Source organism: Dermacentor silvarum, chromosome 9, assembly GCF_013339745.2.
Source record: "Dermacentor silvarum isolate Dsil-2018 chromosome 9, BIME_Dsil_1.4, whole genome shotgun sequence".
Lineage (NCBI taxonomy): Eukaryota > Metazoa > Arthropoda > Arachnida > Ixodida > Ixodidae > Dermacentor > Dermacentor silvarum.
The window spans coordinates 28,932,591-28,952,805 of NC_051162.1; the positions used below are offsets into that span (position 1 = coordinate 28,932,591).

Consider the following 20,215-nt stretch of genomic DNA (forward strand, 5'->3'; position numbering starts at 1 on the left):
ATGCGTGTTTTGTCCGCGGACGTGCCCCGCCAGAACCTAGCCATATACAGCTTCGCTGTAAAAGTAGTGTATCGTCTCCTTCTAGATCTTTGTTTTAAGTCTTTGTGCGCTGCGCTCTCAGTACTCAGAATAAATGTTTATTGTGTGGTCCACCTAATGCAAAACAACTCATAATCTCATCACTGAGATAATCTCACAGATAATGTCATTACGATAAAAGGTGTTGAAACGCAGCTTTTCTCCCACTATTCATTTCTTCTTACGTATCTGACTCAGCTATGGAGCGCCTAATATATTTAATTCGATAATTTTTTTTATTGTTTATTGTAGTGTTTAGAACAGCTACAATAACGTGGTACAAACTTCCAAAACAAATTCTGAGTAGGGGAAATTAGTTAATTTGCATATCATGCAATTAACCCACTTTATTAATGTACACAGGTGAGAAATGATTTTATATTGATATACACACAGAACGGTATAAACCGGTGTAAAAATTCGGAATGAATCAAGTAGGATGTGCGCAAAATCGAACACCGCACTTATTTGATTACATTTTTAATATAGTGCCAAAAGTGGTTATGCGAACAGAAACTGCATTATTCAAAGGGCTCACGATGTGGAAGAAATGTGCATGATTAAATAAGCCCTTGAATTTTGTTACTCACGTGTCTCCAGCAGTCTCTAGTTGAATACAACACTCGTTCCTCTACCACTGCTTTCCTAGCTCCACTTGAAGAAGCCGAATGGCAGCTGTAAATGACATGCAAAAGTTAGGTGAAGTATACATCTGTTTAAAGTGCGTAACTTTATAGCGCGGCATTGTTTCGGGTTTTTACTTCGTTAGTCACGGTAGTAGGAAGTTCACTGCAGCTGATTACGTTTTGGTCAGGTGTTTTACTGTGACGTCATAGCTCTCGGCCGTCCTATGCACGTGGTCGTGCATTTAGCGTAGCGTTGTTAGCGTCCCTTGCATAATATCACACAGATGCCTGCTATCTTGGACAACACAATCACTCTGTAAAGCCCTGGGCCCCTATACCTGCCGGAGCCGCGCTCGCCCTTGTGGCGCTCGGAGCAGAGCTGCTGTTTGTTATCCTTGTTTTTTAAAAATTATGTGGTTTTACGAGCCAAAACCACGTTATGATTAGGAGGCACGCTGTAGAGCGGGACTCCGGGTTAATTTTGACCATCCGGGGGTATTTAACGCACACACAACGATATACGGGTGTTTTTGCATTTCTTCGCCATCGAAATTCGGCCATCGCAGCCGGGTTTCGAACACGCAACCTTGGGCTTAGCAGCGGAACACCAAAGCCACTACGCCACCACGGCGCGAGTTAATTCTTCCTTAGCAAAGCGTGCTGGCTCGCCTAGTTGGGGTATAGCTGGCAATGTTTTCCTTCTTTTTGGGGTTTTACGTGCCAAAACCCGTTCTGATTATGAGGCACGCAGTAGTGGAGGGCTCCGCAATAATTTTGACCACCTGGGGTTCTTTACCATGCACTACAACGCAAACACACGGGCGTTTTTGCATTTCGCCTCCATCGAAATGCGGCCGCCGGTGTATCGCATCGCACGCATGCCCACCAGCAGTGGGCGCAAGCCGTCATCATGCCGCTGTCGCATGTACGATAGCGCACTCCCCCTCTTACGGACCGAGTGCCCTATAAATACCGGCGCTCAATAAAAGCTGTTCACTGTTGTCTTGACACGCGTGCGGTTGGTTTGATCGACCGGAACAACGGCCGATACAGCAGGGACCGGGATTCGATCCCGCGACCTCGTGCTCAGCAAGCAACGCCTTAGCGGACTGAGTCACCTCGGCGGGTTGGCAATGTTTTGATGCTAAATGAAATTGAATGTTGACAGAAGCAAAGAGACGACGTTTTATTTCTAGATATAGCTGTGTGATACTGTGTTGAATTCCATATATACGTTGTATTTTTACTTGAGGGATAGGGTGGTAGATGGGGGGGGGGGGGGGGGGGGGGGACGCTAACTATTTAGTTGAGCTCGTTCTTTTTCTTTCCTCAGTTTTCCCTTGGTTTCCTGCTACAAAATTCACTGCTTCTCAGCCTCTTCATTTAATGGTAATGAGCAAGGACTGGTCATGTATCCGTCATTTTTGGGCTTTTTTTGCATTGTTATGTGTAAAAACAATTATTGAAAACGTTGCGCATGGTAAGCACATATTACTCCGGCATGGGACAGCGTCTTCGACTCTTTCAGATTTCATTGCTAAGATTCTAGTACAATGACAAGTTTTTAGTGAATAGCCATATGTTTCATCAGACATGCATGTGGTGATGACTAGCGGCAGATGAAAGGCGTAATTGGATTAATTTGAGAACGACTGGTGAAGGAATTTGGGTGAGTGAGTCCAAGGAGTTAGCCCTATGCAAAACATATACTTTGTGTGTGAATTTGAGCGTGTTCCGTTTATTTCGCCGACCGATGCTTCAACATGGGGGACTGAGGACAAAGTAATGGCGCCGAACCTGTTTTCTCAACTGAAACTGAAGCGCAATGAAGTTTAAATACGTTCAACGAGAACATTACAGGTAATGTGTCTGGTTCGAAATCATTTAAATGACAGCGTGGCTCACGAGAGAAAAACTCGTTTCTGGTTAAAAACAATACCGCTACCGTAAGCCTGACAGATTTGGTGATGAGTGGGCAGGTTGATGTGTGTGAATGACCGATGGAGAGGGAGGTTCGCGTTCGCCTAGGCAGGCAGCGCACTCATTTGTCTTTCGTTTTCTTGAGTTTCCTTTTGAAATGACGAGCAGATCGGCACAAAAGATGCACTATCGAAAGCGCGTCAGCAGACAGGAAGTGCGTTTGGAATGGCTTGCACACCGTAGGCGTGCGAAGCGCCCAGAATACAAATCAGGGCTCGTATTACCGAAAACGTCTTGCGCTAAAATTGTTCGTAAGAAAAAACTTCAGTCAATATGGATGCTGAGCATATCCTTAGTTATGGCGGCCGCCAATGGCACACATAATTTAGGGTAAAGAAGTTTTGTGAATTCGACCCCATTTTATCAAATGACACGCAATGACAAGCAGTGGCTACGCAATTGACCATCTGACTGCGTATGTCATCAAACTATGATTTAAAGGACATGAACGCTGTTCACATGTCCTCACATTTCCTGAACTGACCGGCGACCACTCGTATAAATACACAGACGCAGGTTCATCGGGGATCGTGACGCTAAATACTTAAATTTATTCTCGCAAAAAAACATGGAGTAACTGTGTGATACTGCTTCGCAAATTCAGAGTTCTGCACTTCTAAACGCTTCAATTCATATGCTGTCACTAAACATAGGTGCACTCCTGCTCACCTAGACTCACCTAAACTGACATACGCCTGAACAGAGTGCGGAAATATCGGTCATATATATTGAGACAGACTACGTTCATGCACAGCTGCTCGATCAAAACTAGCAAGTGCCGGCCTGCCTCGTGTACTGGAATTAGCGGAATGTGTCCAGATGAGACCGATCTTCAATGCGGCGCGACAAATCGAGACCAAAGGTGGCAGTGTGGCAGCGTCGTCGTGACGCTCTTCCACAAATCGAGTTGAATCTAGTTCAAGCTCGCAGTGCATCAAGATATGCGATAATTGGAGAAATGCTGCCCCATACCCGCCATTTTTTTCTGCTTAGAGATTTTCATTAAGCAGCCACGGATACGTACTATTTGGGACTGACAGCTCTTATACTTTCTTGTAGAAAGCATCCATTTTTAATATTGACTCGGCTGTGGGCTTAGAACAGGTTAGCATAGTAGTTCATCTGAAATGGCATGGAAGCTCTCTTTGGAATGATAATTTAAAGGCATTTCACAGTTATAGGGATATTTAGTCATCGCTCTCGCATTCAAATTTGGTAGCCACAATGTCGCGGTTGAGTGTGTTGGGAAGAAAGCGATTTACATTTAGTTTCAATGCACTCCGGTATATATTGTTAATCGGCTAAGTTTGTATGTATGTCTGTTTTTTTTTCCTGCACGCATGCAAGACACCTCGGCTGGTTAGGATGCACCACTTTAGAAAGTGCACTTATCGGTGTCTATACAAACGAGTAAGAGTAAGGAAAGGACGGATCGCCAAGATGCGAAAGATTACTTGAAAAAAAAACGACACAATTAACTATGTCAACTGGCGTTCAATAATTAAGCTCACATATAACCTCCTCAGCGTCAATTAAGGGGAGAATCCAGTAATGAAAAGAATATTTCGTGTTACAAGATTAGTGTTACAGGTACTAGGGAATGTATCACCCTTTCTGAAAGGGTTTGAGTTATTAAATTGGTAGTTTGTTTGCTTTTGGGGCCAAAAGTAAAAAAAAAATTACACAAAGCCATAACTTTCAGTTTATACTTGTGGCACGGCGACTAGATAAAACCGTTGGCCATGTTTGTGGCTTCGAAGGCGGAAAAAAAGGAAACCAGGGGATACCCACCTGTTTTCTTTCCCATAAGACCTCTGTCTATATATGTTGGTCAACCAAGCTGGCTGGGGCTCTCAGCATCGGCCATAAATTCGAGTTAGCCCAATTCCGAATTCTTTCGTGCGCTGAACAGACGGAAGACTACCCAGCAGTCATTTGCATACTTACATGTGGTAGATCGTGGATAGTTCAGCGTGAGTATCACCATTTTAAAAAGGTCGCAAACAATGCGAAATGGTTTCAGAATAGAAGAGGCGGACAAAGAAAGTCGTTCAGGAGACACTAGCGGTTCGTACGTGTCTCTTGTACCACCCTTTCTTTGTCCTCGTGTTCTAGCGCGAAAACCATTTCACATTGCAAACCAACTCTCCCAAACCACCACGTTGACTCGTGTGCGGTGTAACGTAACGCGGAATTTTGTAGTGGTTCCCGACGACTAGAGTCTACGCGGGCTGGACGTTAGTGCGCTTCCACCCTGCGTGGGGCACGCCAGCGCGATGCAAGATATCGCACTTTTGCGTTTTGATTGAGTGGCTGTGGTACCAGGTGTGATTCAGGAGAGTACGTATACGCATGGGTGAGCCTAATTAGCCCATAGCGCGAGCTTGTTCATTTGCTGACAGTCATGACAAGCACGAAATGAGTGAATAGCGTTCAGTAGACGTGATCTTGATTATCAGAGAACACCCCAGAGAGTTAGTGAACACGATTGCGCGCGTGGATGAGTACGTGTGAATGTAAGCAGAAGAGCTTGCATAAGAGTGTGTGACAGCACGTGTGGGATGACATGAGTGTGTACGTGACTGCGAGGGCTGATCTATCTCTGAATCAATGAGCCTTTGAGCAAGCTCTTTATTAGGACGAAGTTTATACCTGTTAGTTCTAATCAATTGCTTGAGTTCGATTGGAGTCTTAGTTCATGACTCCAATAATATTAATGTTTCCATAACTCCGTGAACTTAAGTAGGCCCCAGTCAGGGTGAGTCCGTGAGTCAATGTAGCCTGCCTGAGACTGAGTCTGGTGAATCTGGCTGGCACTGCATAGCTTAATATCAGCGACTGTTTTGTGAGCAGAAAATGTTAAAGAAGTTCTGTGACTTTGTGAAAGACTTCAAAGCTTTCTGCTTCAGGAAATGATCATGGCCCATGCGCATCGTTGAATGCGGATGCATGAATGTGGATGCGTAATGGGGTGCGCAATAACGAAAAGAAATGAAAATTCCAAAAGGTACAGCAACGATGAAATCAAATTCTCCTGTCAAAAGCTCTCTTGGCGCACGGATTAAAATTAACTCTCCGTACTTCCTAGAAGCCCAGTTTATAGTGCTGAAAAATTGTTAGGTGGCAGTGGCTCTTGTAACATTCGGACCAGCTAAAAGGTTCAGTGGGTAGCCATTTGCCTGATCACTTCAATAAGTGTTACCACAAGTTTATAGCTACAGACACATCATTTCCTAGGAAATACTACGAGCACTTCTAATCGGAGATCTTTAAAGTATTTTCATAAAGAAAGAAGTAGTGTCATGTGTGTTTTCACTGTCACTATATTGCAAATACATCATCCAGCCCACGACATTGAAAATTTAGTATTGATACCATCTGTGCATGTTTGATTGGTTTGCCTGTTCTGAGTGGGACCATAATATACCTATATTGCCGTGGACTCATAATAAAGAATTGGTGGTAGACCTATGTTGGTCAGTTCTTGTTGCTTCATAACAGACTCCATGTTACAGCTGCCTTGGTTTACGGAGAACATGCGAAAAGATGTGGAACACCTCTTTCGTCATCATTCCCATGATTACATTATTTTGGGAAAACATAAAAAATGGGAATCAGAAAACCTAATAAACTACAAATGTTTTATGCGTAGACTTAACGTGTGATATAAACATAAACACAGAGTAGGGTTGCCATGAGCAATGTTAAAATTCATATTGTAATTAAGAATTACAGGTAAAGCATGGGGCTGCAGTCGCTTCTATAAACAGTTATATTGCCTCCACCTTGACACGACCGAAAGCCACTCGGTGCAATTGCATGCTAGGCATGTTAGGTGCTCTTCGAAGAAGACAGCGACGAAGGTGCCAGAATAGCTCCATAAAAGATCTATAGCATCGAATAAAGTCTTTTGTTGTTTTGTCTGTGACAAACTGGGGGACGTGCTGGGTACGCGTCTATGTACTTTGACCCCCAGGATCTGGAAGCGAACCACCTACGCAAAAGCCGACGGCTTCAAAGACTGCCTCCGGAATGCGGCCTTCAAGATCTGCCGAGGATGTCGACCACAACCGCAACCAAGACGCAGGAGACGTACGGTACGGGACAGCCTCCTGCGTCGCTTGTTCTCCACACGCCCCGCTGATCGCGGCCGTTCCATGGTGAGCCTTTTGAGGCCGTGGAAGACTGGCTCGATGACTTCGATCGTGTGGCCGAGGTTAATGATTGGGATGAACGGAAGAAGCTAAGGAATGTGTATTTCGCCCTAGAGGACTCTGCCCGAACATGGTTCGCTAACCACGAGCCATCCATCACCACCTGACAAGAATTTCAACGGCGGATACGCGATACGTACAGCATTCCCGCAAGAAAAGAGCGAGCAGAGCAAGCCTTTCAGAAATAGCCATGTTCGCAGAGGACATGTCGCGGCTTTTCAAGCGTGCTGACCCTGGCATGACAGAAGCGAAGAAGGTCCGCCTGCTGATGCGAGCAGTGAAAGAGCAGCTGTTCGCAGGACTAATGCGAACGCCTCCAGCTACAGTAGCTGAGTTCGTCAGTGAGGCGACAACAATGGAGCAAACCCTTCAGCAACGCTCCTCGGTCTACGATTGCGAAATCACGCTGGGATCAGCTTCTTCTCTCTCGTTGCCCTGTGACACCGATGCGCTTCGAGAGCTTGTGCGTAGTGTCGTACGGGAGGAGCTCGAGCGACTACAGGGAGTACGATTTCAGCCGACCGTAACGTCCCTCACAGATATAGTCCGTGAAGAAGTCCGCCAGGCGGTACAGCCATTCATGCAAACCCGACCTGAAGCCGCCTCTGTTCTGACTTATGCGCAAGCAGTGAGGCTACCTGCGCAGCCCGTGAACCACCATAACCTGCCTTCTTCTGAAGAACCGCTGCGCCACTTCCAGGGTCAAGCTTCGCATACAACTATGTACGAGTCCACGAGCCCCCGAATCAATACGCGAAAGTCAGACGTGTGGCGCACACCTATCAGCCACTCTGCTTCCTCTGTGGCGAAGCCGGCCACTTGTACCGTGCCTGCTACTACCGACGAATAGGACTCCAGGGATATCACCCCTGCGCTCGCCGCCCACGCAAGGCAGAGCGCCCGAGAGAAATCCAGCAATATCAGCCAGTCAAGATTCGTCGCCGTACGTGCAGTTCCCACCGTTTGAACAGTCCTTGCCAACGAGCCGATCTCCGTCTCCACCGAGGAGCCAGTCACGATCACCACCTCCTCGACGATGGGCGTCACTAGCCGCTACACTACGTTCTCCGCTTCTGTGGGCAACCGGCCCACTAGCCCAAGTCGGGGGAACTAAGAACAATGATCTCGGGGTGTGGGGCCGCTGTCCAACGTACTTCGAGAGATCCTCCGCTGCGACGCCCTGACGACGTCACCGATGGCGATAACGATGACGACAATGACGACTGCGCACCTTCGGCACCTTTCTTCGAAAACCGTCAACCTGTTTCAGCCGACATACTCGTTTCTGTAGATAACCACCCGGTAACCGCTCTTGTCGATACTGGTGCCGATTATTCTGTTATGAGCGGACAACTGGCTACTGCACTTCACAAGGTGACGACACCGTGGCCCGGACCTAAGCTCCGTACGGCCAGCGGTCGTGTCCTCACACCGATCGGCAAATGCACTGCGAGGGTACGCATTCGTGCGGCCACATTTGTCGGTTCAGTTATTATACTGGCAGAGTGCTCTAGGCAGGTCATTCTCGGCATGGACTTTCTTCGGGAGTACGGGGCAATCATAAAGCTTCGTGAGTTCCTTGTCACTTTTTCCAGCGAGCATGTAACTCATTCGGACGACTATCTCCCACAGTCCACGGTGCTACGCGTTTCGGGTGACTGCACTACTTTGCCACCACGGAGTACTACGTTGATCACTGTTGAAACCGACGACGATCCTCCCCATCTCGGAATCGCTGAAGGCAATCTGTCAGTCTTGTTGGCTCGACAGGTTTGCGTTGCCCGCGGAATCTTGCAGGTGTCGTCACGGACTACTCAAATTTTAGTGACCAATTTCAGTCGTGAATACCAGCACTTCGCCCAACGAACTGCCATCGCCTACTTGGAGCCAGTCAGTGACTATCCTGCTTGTTTAACTGTTGTTTAACTGTAGGAGAGATTGATGCAGATGCTACCTGTGACGTACCGGCCAACAAAAAAATTGATGTGAATTCAAAATTATCAGGTGAATAACAAGCTAGCATTCGGCGCCTTTTACAGTCTTTTGCGGACTGTTTCGCTTGAACATCGAAGGTCAACCAAACGCCCAATGCGAAACACCGAATTAATACAAATTCCGATGAAATCCTTGTGCGCCAACGTGCCTACCGTGTTTCTCGTAAAGAGCAAGACGCCATCCGAAATCAAGTCCAACAAACGCTTACCGACGACATCATACAGCCCTCCACCAGTCCATGGGCGTCACCTGTAGTTCTGGAGAAAAAGAAAGACGGTACAATGCGTTTTTGCGTTGACTATCGCAAGCTTAACAACGTTACGAAGAAGGACGTTTGTCCCCTTCCCCGCATCGACCATTCTTTGCACCGCCTGTAACATGCCCGATACTTCTCATCGATGGGCGTACGCAGCGGCTACTGGCAAATAGAGGTTGATGACCGTGACCGTGAGAAAACCGCCTTTATTACGCCTGATGGACTGTACAAAATCAAGGTCCTTCCTTGCGGATTGTGCTCTGCGCCTGCTACCTTTCAGCGCATGATGAGCACGGTACTATCAGGTCTCAAGTGGCAGTCATGCCTTGTCTATTTAGATGATATCGTCGTGTGTTCAGACAGTTTTCAGCAGCACCTACAGCGCTTACAAGCAGTTCTCGACGCAATTGGTGCTGCTGGCCTGTCCTTAAAGTCTGAAAAATGCCATTTCGGGTATGTCGGACTCAAATTTTTAGGCTACGCAGGCATTCGACTAGACCCCGACAAAACTATTGCTGTTGCTTCATTTCCTACACCTGCGAACAAACACAAACTCCGCCGTTTTCTAGGGCTTTGCGCATAATATAGACACTTCGTGGCTAACTTTTCATGGATAGCCGAACCTTTGTAGTGGTTGACAAAGGATAATGTTCTGTTTGTCGGGGAGCAGGACCAACAAGAGGCCTTCAGTGAGTTCCAGAAACGTGTGCAAACACCTCCAGTTCTAGGACACTTTGACGAAGACAGTGACACTTAGTTGCACACGGATGCCAGCAACGTTGGCCTTGGTGCCGTCCTCGTACAGTGGCAAGATGGAGCCGAGCACGTCATTGCGTACGCAAGCCGCACTTTGTCTCCAGCTGAAAGTAACTATTCCACTACGGAGAAGGAATGCTTGGCTGTTGTGTGGGCAATTGCTAAGTTCCGCCCATATTTGTACGGCTGATCGTTTCGAGTTGTGACAGATCACCATTCATTGTGCGGGCTCGCCAATCTGAAGGATCCTTCTGGCCGTCTTGCACGCTGGAGTCTTCGCTTGCAAGAACACGAAATGACGATCATGTTCAAGTCTGGGCGTAAACACACCGACGCCGACTGCCTGTCGCGTGCGCCACATCAACCGTCGCCATTCTATGTTGATGCGGAGGACGCATTTCTTTCCATTGTCACAGTGTCAGACAACAGCAAGGAACAGCGCGATGATTCAAAACTCCGGCCTCTCATCGACTACCTTGAGAACCGCATACCAGAGCCCCCTCGTATGTTCGTCCGAACGTTATCATCGTATTTTCTCCGCGATGGCGTCCTCTACAAATTGGGTTTTCACTCGACCGCAACCGCCTGCCTCCGTCCGCACTACGTGACGACATCCTGCGGGCCTCTCATGACGAGCCATCTTAGGTCCACTTGGGATTCGCACGGACGTTTTCACGCATACGATAAAAATACTTCTGGCCTAGCCTTCGCCGTGACGTCAAGCAATATGTGAAGCCATGCCGCGACTGCCAGAGACGCAAAACACCGCCCGTGCGTCCCGCTGGACTTCTCCATCCAATTGATCCTCCACGGATCTCTTTTCAGCAAGTTGGCATAGTTTTGCTTGGACCATTCTCCAGGTCGAGGGCTGGTCCGTTGGATTGCTGTTGGTACAGACTATCTCACACGTTACATTGAAACCCGAGCTCTGCGACAAGGCACTGCTAATGATATTGTGACGTTCTTTGTACATGGCATCGTACTCCGCCACGGTGCTCCGACAGTGGTTATAACCGACCGGGGCACAGCATTTACAGCGCAGCTCACAGAAGACATCATTCATCTCAGTGGTACAGTTCACCGCAAATCAACTGCTTACCATCCCCAGACGAATGGGCTCACAGAAAGGCTAAACAAAGCGATCGCTGATATGATTTCCATGTATGTTGACGTCGACCACAAAAACTGGGACGACGTTCTCCCATATGTTACGTTTGCGTATAATACTGCCGTTCAAGAAACTACCGGCTTCACCCCTTTTCGCTTGGTGCATGGCCGGGAAGCTGTAACAACGTTGGACGCTATGCTTTTACCCACCCACTGTTCTAATGTTGTCACTGATGCTGCCGAAATGGCTCGATGCACCGAAGAGGCGCGCCAGCTCGCACGAATGCGTATCCGCTACCAACCACACAACGACGCCGACCGATACAATCTTCGTCACCGAGACGTCTCTTATCAACCTGGTGATAATGGATGGGTGTGGCCACCAATCCGCCAGCGTGGTCGGTCGGAGAAACGTTTGCGCCACCTACGTCACATACGAAGTGATTCCTGAAGTAGGAGGAACCACTCGCCGTCCCCAACACCCACGGCTGTCCGATGTCGTTCACGTCTCTCGGTTGAAGCTTTACTACTCCCGCTGACCGCAAAGCTCTACACCTCTTTCACCATCTACATATACCTTAACAGTATCACTGTGGCATCCCCCAGTGCATAAATGTTCCCCATCGAGACGATGCTTCTAGGGAGGGGGTAATGCCACGACCTTGACACGACTGAAAGCCACTCGGTGCAATTCCATGCTAGGCATGTTGGGTGCTTTTCGAAAAAGTCAACGACGAAGGGGCCAGAATAGCTCCATAAAAGATCTATAGCGTCGACCATAGTCTTTTGTTGTTTTGTCTGTGACAATATATATATATTTTTCGAAATGTTTTGTGAGTTGTCTTCATTTGTTTACACGTTTCTTCTTTCCTGCGCGTATTAGCCTACTGTTGCCGAAATAGATTGTTTGATGGCAGAGCTGTATTCTCGTTTCGTTCGTGTCTCTTGTGTCCTGTTTCACGTAGTGTGCTGTTTGCCACAACAACCGAACTGTTCCAACTGGTCCAAATTACCACCATGTTAGTCTAAATGATTCACCAGAGAGACATGTGCCAAAAATGCAGTAAAGTTACACTGGCTGATATAAGAGAGGGCGAGAGTTACTAAAGCAGTTATTCCTTACCTGATGACACAGAGGGCAACAAACAAAATAATTGCTGCTTTCTTCATAACAGACTCCATGTTACAGCTGCTTTGGTTTACGGAGAACATGCGAAAAGATTAGCAAAAAGAAATTTAAGATAAGCAGAGTCATTGCTATAATGACACATGTCGTACTACGCATGAAAATATAGCTGTTCAAATACACATTTGGAAGTTCGATGCCAACAGACTTGAAATCTTGCAAGCTACGCCGATGCATTCAAATGTGAGCTAAGCAATAGTTTGCGTTATTTGCGTCTTATTTGCGTTAGAATAAGAAAAGACTGCGAAGATCTTTAGGGCATTTAGAGGCCACTTCAAGGGCGTAACTTATGCATTTGTTTCATGGAGAGTAGAAATAAGGGCCGTGATTACAGGAAGTAGGCTCGATCAGGTGCAAAGAAACACTTACGTTAGTACACAACCGAACTAACTGACACTATCCCGGGATAATGAGGCCCCCAACTAATGGTATATCCTTATTGTTTTATTTGTCACTGTGCATATGAAGCCTGTCTTTGTTGTTCCAGATTACAATCTGGTCTACTACTCGCAAACTATTAATACGCAAGAGACAGTAGAAGAGGAAGTGGTAAACAGTCTAACTCTCGCGCACATGGTCGTGTCCACGTACAACGTAACAATTTATTGAGGGATTGTTTAACCCGAACCATGTGTGATCTATTTGAAGAATGTACAAGACTGCATTTTATGTATTTGAGAGCCCTCTACCATATTGGACATTAGAGCATTTTCAAGCACGTGTGATCGAATTAAAGGCTTTCTAGCCCATATTTATAATCAGGGGGATCATTCTTAAGCTTTATGGTATTTTTGATAATAGCCGTTGCAGACAACACAATTCTTCTCCTTCAGCTGGAATATTCATAGCGGCGGATGTTACCTGCGCAATAAATCAAAACACATATTCAAATAATGAACGAAAATCCTATCATTATCATTTGAAATCATTAATTTACCACATATATTACAAATTTTGAATTGTAGCCGGTGACTTTGCAAGTCATAGGCACTCGAAATGAATTCCAAGAATGATGCCAGTTTGGAGACATAAACCATCAAACTTGCCGCAAAAATCCACTGTTCCACTTATTTTTTTACGAAACGCTCTTTTTGCATTGAAGGGCCAAAAGTAACTCGAATTCCAATGTACGTCTTTCCACACGCTGGGAAATCATATTTAGAAACTGGTGTCAGCCTGGTAGTTCATTTCAAGTGGATACTTGTAGGAAGCTCACCACCTACCATTCGCCAATTGCAAAATCGCCGTAAAGTATTTAATTAGGAACTTAATTAGTGGGATTTACCTAATTAGTTGTATATGTAGTTTGATTTCTCGTGCTAGTAATTAGTGTCTGCCTCTCCAAATTATCTAGCTTAACAACATGAATGATTCTATCCGCCACAGGCGATTTTTCAAAATTCCATAGAACTTAAAATTTATCGACCTGTATAACCGCGTACTCTAAAGTGTGCATTATCACGTGCCTCGTCTTTTCCAGATATTGAAAGCTTTCTAAAACCGATTGTATGCACGCAGGAAACGCACGCCGGATGACATGACAGTAAAGGCTTAACCGAAACACGTTTGACCACTGCGCACCAGCGTGAAAAGGCATTGGCGTTGGCGAAAGGTAATTGAAACATTGTTTTCAAGTATCTTTCACAAGGTAATTTTCACCGACGCTTTGGGTTTGGCACTAGATTGCCTTATTTGCTGTTGCGCCAAAGTACCCGACACAACATAAAAAAATGGTCATTTTTAAGATGAAGTATCAACGTGACTGAGTGCTTCAAATATGTCATCCACAATTTCTTTCACAGGATAATAGCATGCGGTGTCAAAATAAGGACGCATATTTTAAGGTTCACATTCGTGGCATGAACATTCCAAAGTTAAATGGGAAAATTTTATTTTGAGGATTTATGAGCAGGCTATGTGTGGTCTGAGCTATCTGAGTTATACTCATCAAAATATTACATAAAAATGTATCTGTCATTACATTGGAAAATTGTCAACATTTTTGAACTATCTGATTTTCATGGGAAAATTTCTTTACGTTTTTATTCAGATATATCAGTAAAACGCACTACTTTTTGTATTGAAACTCAACAGATTGGTTAAAGAGCCAATTTTTACATTTACGATACACTTCTTGTGTTTAAGGCATGTTCTTCAATGATCCTACAGAAATACAGAGGGGAAACATGTTTTAGAGAGCTGTGTGCTATATTTCTGGAAAATTTCGGGAACGTTTCCGACTTCCATGTTGAATCATTTGCTTGAAATCTTACGAAGTCGGATCGAAAACCATATGAAGCCTAAATTGGTGCGTAAAAATTGCCAACGCCTTGATCGTACTTACAGCCCTCCCAGTACAACGGCATACTTTACAAACTCCTTGCTGGGCCACCTCATAATGCAGTTTGGTATGAAACTATATCAGTGAACCTGGAAGTTCGGTCTTCAGATACGTAGAAGAGAACAATTAGGCGGAATTTCGTAGGTCCGTGGGCTTTATGCTTGCTTATTTTGCATAAGGTAAACTCCCGTTGCACACACGTTTTCTCGCACGTGATATGCGATATCACGTACATGGCAATCACCTCAAAGAGCTAGAAGTACCGAACGTTGGGCGTGTTGGTATTCCATACTCAAGAAAGATTGGCGAAAAAGAATAGGGGCGAGATAAAGAACACGAACGAGCGCAAACACGGAAAAGAGCCCGAAGAACAGGTGATGTGATTTAGAAGTACTCAAAGTTGGGCGTTGTGGTATCCCACACTCAGTTGGCGGTCGTTCATGTTTTCTATTTTGTCCCTGTCTTTTTTCACCATTCTTTCTTGAAGATTAAAGAGCTAATTGCGATTGTGGCCTCCCTGCGGCAGCATCTGACATCGGACTGTGACTCTGAATAGCAGAAGTTTAATCCCACCGTTGGATGCGTTATTCTATTACTTTCTGCGTATTAATTATTTCATTATTTAGCAGCAGCCGTAGTGACCAAAGGCTGGAATGTTGGGCAAAGAAAGTTTTGTTTTAAAGCAGCGTTAGCAACAGCACTTTAAGAATAAAAGAAATGCACCTAACATACTATTCAAAAGCAGAGCATTCGTTGGCAGCCTCTCCCTGGACGTTATGTGTCTTTCGGTTGGCTTGCTATCGAGTAAGGTTGGCTTATAATACTGACGGTGACTGAAAGAGACGTTTACCTCCGACACGGCGTAATCAAAATTTAGCCGATTCAGCGACAGTGTAATAGCGAACTGGAACGAACACGGAGCTGCTGTAATAAAGTTAATACTTACGTTTCAAGAAATAGTTCAGAAATATACTGCTGTGTGGCAATAGCCGATGAAGTAACTAGCAGACCACTCTTCAGGCGAAATTTCTTACCTGTCCACTTTATATTACTAAATATTCTCCTGTCCTAAAATTGAGATGGCACCGAAAAATATAGGCGGCTTTTATATAAGGGTTGTTAGGCTTTTCGCAAGGATTGCCGTTTCAAAAATCAATATATCATAAAAACGGTCAAGCATGTGCAGCAGTTTGAACATTAAAGCACCTAACAAAGCAATATTGTTGGGCATATTAGTTTAGATGACGCACTTTCGAGTTTTAGTTAACCCAGTAGGAATATTTTCTTGCGTCGCATCCGGATTATAACTGCCCGCTAAACCTTCTTGCACGGTATTGTTAAAATTGTTAAAGAAAAGGATGCAAAATACACAAGGTAAACAGAAGTTTGAGTTGTTTTTAGAGTTTCTCTCGCACTGTCATTTTATACAATACCCTTCCCACTCCCTAGACCTACCATGGTATTGTCTCCATGCCCAAGCGATAAAACCTTCACGAAAACAACTACTACAAGCACATGTACAATAGGACACCGAACATTTCGCAAATAAGGTTATCTGTTTGAAATCATTCCGGCTTTAGCCATCTCAACACGAATGTCGACGACAATGCAATTAGCTTTAAAGCAATGCAACTACACAGCGTATTGCAACCTACATGTGTGAGACGTGTAGCAAATGCATGGAGTTTACTTCCTCATCGAACTTCCACTACAACTTGTGGCAGTGGCCAGTTTGGCAAATGTACACTTAATAGAGCTGAGCAAAGTCTCGTAGCCGACTTTTAGGGCACCGCAGATGATTGTGATGATACGCAGTGCTAATCGTGCTAAAGTCCCCAGTCATCTTGTGTCTCTTTGAGTTCCTATTGCTGCTTGCAAATGCGATTCGCCGATGCCCATGTTGCCGCCAAAGAAGTTCACTAAAGAGCGGCACGTACTAGGTCACCAAATATGTTTATACACCAGCTGCACATATTTTTTGGTAAATACCTTGTGTCCGAATTTGGTGTGAAAGAGGTTCACTAAACAGTGACGCATACTCAATTTACGAATATGGGGACCCAAGTTGGTCCAATGGTTGGTTTAACACCAAGTCCCAGCGACCGATGCTCTTCACATTAAAACATGAACTACCCAATGATTCAAGTTGGCGGGATAATGGTCAGGCGCGGACAAACATGCATGATGCATACTGGGTGAAGTTTCCAAAAATACTAGCTGCATTAAGAATATCATTCCTAAAGCAAAGTTTTCTTTGCCTGCCGTGCCATGATTCAGGATGGGTTGGTAGGTCTTTGGTCCGGTTCTCGCCTGGTACATTAAATCGCACTTTTAAAATGAAGGGATCACGTCTGGTGGCGGGATGCCAACCTCGGTCTACAAGCGCAGCAGCGCGATGGTCAAGCCATTGAAACGCACGTTAACTTATCTCGTGCCAACACCAACTCGCTCTTTCAGATGACCGCCGCTATATGCGATTTTGATGATGATTTCCATACTGTCGTACATACCCACAATGGGTGATTGGCTTGGAAGCGGGCTGTGCATATTGTTACATAGTAGTGAGGCTGAAGAAAACAGTCGTAAAACTGGGTATGACGAAACTGATTCTTTATTGGGCGAACCTGTGCCCACAAAAGCAAGCTACACTCAAAGCACAACGATAGCGACGAACACAGTCGGCGATCGTCGAAAATCTGATCAGCAGAGAAACGCGACGCCTTTTATAGATGAGTCATCGAATGTTCCACATTATTCCCTGGTGCCCGCGTGTCTTCCAGAAAGTTCTAGACAATTCGTGTCGGTCATACAATCAGATAACATAAGCGTCGGTGAAAACAGGCAACGGAAAGAAGCATCGATAACCTTCTAGAAACTTCCGATACAGGCGCATCCTGCGCCGAGCGATAACGTTTAACATTTGTTAGCCGGTGGAAAGCGGCCACTAAAGCCCCTATATTTATAAAAGTAGCGCCATCCACTTCCCTCCTCCTCCGTTCCACTATCGCGCTCGGCGCGACCAGAGCGATCGAGGCGCGATATCGACAGTGGCGCCGCCTGCGTCGGGCCTGCCGTGGCAGACGACAGCTAACGCGCTACCAGAGGAAATCCGAGGAAAACTTCGATCGCGCCCTGCGGAGACGATTTTGAGGCGCGATTTTGCTTCGTCAGTCAGTAACTGGTCTTAATAATGCTGTTTTGGAAGTAGCAACGCGCCGATGCGAGACGGCGCAAATATCAAGTGTACAGCAAGCGTTTGCGCACGCCGGATGGTAAACAAAAAAAAGCCTTTTGCCCTCGCCTTGTCGATTGCGGCAACTTAAGGCGCAGCAGCATGCCATCACAACGAAGTTCTTGTCCCTAACACGTTTGATCCGTTTGTGCGTACAGCACTTTCGTCGCACAGGCCCGAGAATGGCAGTCGGAGCGCGCTGGAAGGAAAAAAATATACAAAAGCACGACGCGAACTTCCTCGTGACACGGATTGGCCAATGGGGGAGCGGAGGAGGCTGGGGCGACAGGAGGCGGCTAAGAGAGGGCGAGGAGGAAGCGCCGGGGTGAGCGCGGTGGCGGCAAGATCTAAGAATGGCGCTACTTTTATAAATATAGGGGCTTTAGCGGCCACCGGTGAAAGATAAACATTTATACGTGTCAATATTGTTACGGAGCATTTGGACAAGACCATGCACGGAAGAGAGAGACGAAGACGAAATGGTAGTGTGTCTACTGGAGCTGAGCTGTAACCTGTGTAGCAGCCTGTGCATTACCATCAACTTTTCCCTTGTAAATAACTGTACATATACGTTTCTGCCTTGCGCTTCCTCTTCATATGATTACCCCCGAGCACTGGTGCGCCATACCGGCATTTGTTAGCAGGATAGCGAACCAGATGAACAGTATGGTGTTAAACGTGTCACGTGGACCTCAGTTCCTAACTGGGATGATGATGGAGCATCTTCAACTAGGGCGATTTCATAATTTGCCATTAAATCGTCGCAATGCCTGGTAGGGGCCGGTATAGCGGGGCCGCAGTTTTTCGGACTGACCGCCGCAGCGAGTTGGAGACCCTAGAAAAACGCGATTTTCTGGTGTGAACTTAACGTTTCCCTAGTGACAGTCGTATCGAGAGTTTTGTGACGCCTGAGACGCTTTAAGCTGACCATAAGCATACTGGCGAGCCATACGAGCCCGATTTTGTCGGACACTGGCATTTCATTGTCGGCCTTGTGGTAGAGTGCCAGAACGTCTTGTATATAGGCAACGCAACCTTCGGTCGAAGTTCAAAGTCGTGATACCAACACTTTCTTCGCGCCGACCTTCCAACACAAAGGTTTTCCGAAGAGATCTCACAGCTTGTGCTGGCAGGTTTCCCAGACACGGAGTTCTTCGTGGTTTTGAAACCACTTGCGCTTTTCCTGCGAAGAAAAAAAAATGTATTCGTCAGCATCACAGTGGGATTCCATTTTATTGTGGCTGCTCACCAGCACATACACCTCCAGCCAGCCGTCGACGTCGGCGCCGTCTGTGCCGCACTAGGTTCCTTGATCACGCGGATACGTAAGTACGACAGTCGACGCACTAGACGCAGGCGTTACCGAATTGGTGAAGCGGCATTGGTGAAGAACCGAAGCGGCAGTCACTGCGAAGCTCCGTTCTGAGTCATTACCCTGCACCTATACCAAATGATACGAAGAGGTCGCGCGATTCACAAACGTATGTGCAACTCTTTACATATGAAAAGTTAGTTGTAAGCAGGTTACAGGCCCATCAGAGCATCTATCATTTCTTCTTCGTCTCCTTGTTGCGCGGATGGTCCTGTTCATGTGCACCGTAACTATATTGTGGAAAAGACTAGTTCTTTTAGGTTATCGCAGCGTGTTCTTATGATTATGCTTTCATGGCTATGGCCCATGTCCACAACGGGGGATCGGCCATGAAGAGCGCCCGTGGTTCGATTATAATGATGATTTCCATACAATGTCACATACCCAGAAACATAGATTTGCCAAGAAGCGTGTCCTCGTGTTAAGTATCATGATGATTACCATCGCTGGGCACATACCCCCTATTCATTGGCCAAGAATTAGGCGGTACACATAGTGCCACCAAGTAGCTCTTTGAGATAATTGCTGCGTGTTGATGATGATTATGATATCCTTCTATGGCAAATTCCAACAACGGGAGATCGGCCAAGATGCTCGTCCGCGTGTTCATAAGGATGGTATATATTTCATTACAATATTTCATTACATGCCCGCAACGGGGGATTCGTCAATAAGCCGCTGGTAAATGTACCACAAACTACAAGCTATGTCTTAGAGATAATCGCCGCGTTTTGCTGATGATTAGGATTTGTTAATATTGCACATAGCCACAACAGAGTATCCGCCAAGAAGGGTGTCCGCGTTTTGGTATTGGAGACAAGGACACTGTCGGCCTCCGCCTACAGTGTCCTACAAGCGCTGTTCATCTTTGCTACAGAATCGGGAATTCTCCGCATGGTGTAACAATGCGGGGATGCATTCCTTGGTGGCTGGCCCTGTCCTCATCTCTCAATTTCCTAACTCCTTTACCCTTAATAGGCCGATGAGCCATCCATATCTGAATAAAGCTTTACCATACCATTATAATGACACGTACCCAAGAAGTGGGTACGTTAAAGATTAAATAAATTAT

General features: G+C 46.0%; 1 long non-coding RNA gene across 1 annotated transcript in view; it reads right to left on the reverse strand.

The window, feature by feature from the left end:
* Nucleotides 1-15,729, reverse strand: part of LOC119464690 (uncharacterized) — a 29,708-nt gene extending 13,979 nt beyond the window's left edge. Inside the window, exons 1-3 of the long non-coding RNA XR_005194525.2 lie at nucleotides 15,486-15,729; nucleotides 12,136-12,201; nucleotides 669-753 (exon numbers count right to left, since the gene is read on the reverse strand). This is a non-coding gene — a long non-coding RNA (uncharacterized LOC119464690). The remainder of the gene's footprint in view (nucleotides 1-668; nucleotides 754-12,135; nucleotides 12,202-15,485) is intronic.
* Between the last annotated feature and the right edge of the window lie 4,486 nt (nucleotides 15,730-20,215).